The 2,243-nt window shown below is 35.9% G+C and overlaps 1 pseudogene; it reads left to right on the top strand.

Annotated features, from left to right (window-relative positions):
• Positions 1-1,045: 1,045 nt before the first annotated feature.
• On the top strand, positions 1,046-1,776 carry LOC143639327 (large ribosomal subunit protein eL32-like; annotated as a pseudogene).
• The last annotated feature ends 467 nt before the right edge of the window (positions 1,777-2,243 follow it).

Genomic DNA, 2,243 nt, shown 5'->3' with positions numbered 1-2,243 from the left:
CTAAAGCACAAGAAATCAAATCAAGAATCAATAAATGAGATGGAATCAAACTAAAAACTTCTTTACAGCAAAGGAAACAATTAAGAATGTGAAGAGAGAGCCTACAGGATGGAAGAAAATCTTTGCCATGTGCATCTCAAATAGAGCATTAATCTTCAGGATATATAAAGAACTCAAAAAAAATTAATACCCAAACCCCCAAATAACCCAATCAACAAACGGGCAAAGGAATTGAACAGGCACTTCACAGAAGAAATACGAATAGTCAACAGACATATGAAAAAATGTTCAACATCTCTCCCAATTACAGAAATGCAAATTAAAACTACACTGAGATTCCTTCTCACTCCAGTCAGAATGGCAACAATAAAGAATACAAGCAACAATAAATGTTGGTGAGGATATTTATTTTTATGTGGTGCTGAGGATGGAACCCCAGTACCTCACATATTCCAGGGAAGCACTCTACTACTGAGCCACAACCCAGCCCCCAAATAAGTATACTTTGAAAGCCCCAAAAGCTAAAAAATTTCATCAATAAACCTGCACTAAAAGAAATGCTGAAGGAAGTATTTCAATGTGAAGAAAAACAACAGTTCCCTAAAAAAGAGAAAAAGAAAGAAAAAATGATTCTTCTTTTTTAGAGGAAAGCCTTAATTTTTACCTTGAAATGTAGGATACTATTAACAGTAAACTTTCACATAAATATTAAATAATAGTTACTTGTTCTTAATTTATTGATAATAATATGACTTTTCTTACATTCATGTATATATTAAGTAGACAGTGAAAAGTTAAAGATATATATTGTAATCTCTAGAATGACCACTAAAAATGATGCAGTGTCATAAGCAAAAAGAAAACAGATGAATTCAAATTGAATTTTAAAAAATATTTTGTTAGCACAATCAGGGAATTATAAACTTGGAACAAAAAAAGAATAGACAGTAAAAGGATAGACCTAAATTCTACCTTATGAAAAATATATTCAGACTCTCTTCTTTGGTGCTGCCTATGGAGATGGCCACCATCTGTATTCAGCAGGATGGCTGCCCTCAGACCTCTTTGAAGCCTAAAATTGTCAAAAGGAGGACCAAGAAGTTCATCAGGCACAAGTCAGACCAATATGTCAAAATTAAGCGTAAATGGCGGAAACCCAGATGTATTGACAACTGGGTACAGAGAAGATTCAAGGGCCAGATTTTTTAAAAAAAATTTAAAATTTATGTTTTATTCTAATTCATTATATATGACAGTAGAATGCATTACAATTCATATTACACATATAGAGCACATTTTTTCATATCTCTGACTGTATATAAAGGATATTCATACCATTTTTTGGTGTGAATGTACTTAGGGTAATAATGTCTATCTCATTCCACTGTCTTTTTTAACCCCATGCTCCCTCCCTCCCTCTCCCACCCCTCTGCCCTATGTAGAGTACATCTACACCTCCCCATGCTTCCTCTCCCAACCCCACTATGAATCAGTCTGCTTATATCAGAGAAAACATTCATTTGGTTTTGGGGGATTGTCAAGGGCCAGATCTTTATGCTCAACATAGGTTATGTGGAGCAACAAGAAAAGAAAGCACATGCTGTCCATTGGCTTCCAAAAGTTCTTCATCCACAATGTCAAGGAGGTAGAAGTGTTGCTCATGTGCAACAAATCTTACTGTGCTGAGATTGCAAAGCCATCATGGAAAGAGCAGCTCAATTGGCCACCAGAGTCAACAACCCTAATGCCAGGCTGCACAGTGAAGAAAATGAATAGACAGTTCATGTACATATTTTTTGTTCTTAAATGAAACCACAAAAACAGCATTAAAAAGGTATATTCAGGGAGCTGGGGCTGTAGCTCAGTGGTAGAGCACTTGCCTAGCATGTGTGAGGCACTGGGTTTGATTCTTAGCACCACATATAAATAAGTAAGTAAATAAATAAAGGTCCATCAACAACTAAAAAAAAAAAAAAGAGAGAGAGATGCTGGAGGATTGCATTTCCTAAAGTTAGAAGGGTATATTCAGTATAAATTCACTAAACAGTGGGTTGATTAGTAAAAGATGCATGATAAGCTGTGCAAATGAAAATATATGAAAGTGGGGAGCAGGGAGTTCAGCTTCATGGTAGAACACTTGCTTAGTAGGCACAAGGTCCTGGGCTCAATCCCCAACATAACACACACACACAAACATACACACACACACACACACACACACACACACACACACAACAGGATAA

Source organism: Callospermophilus lateralis, chromosome X, assembly GCF_048772815.1.
Source record: "Callospermophilus lateralis isolate mCalLat2 chromosome X, mCalLat2.hap1, whole genome shotgun sequence".
Taxonomy (NCBI): Eukaryota; Metazoa; Chordata; class Mammalia; order Rodentia; family Sciuridae; genus Callospermophilus; species Callospermophilus lateralis.
This window is presented reverse-complemented; position numbering and strand designations above follow the sequence as displayed.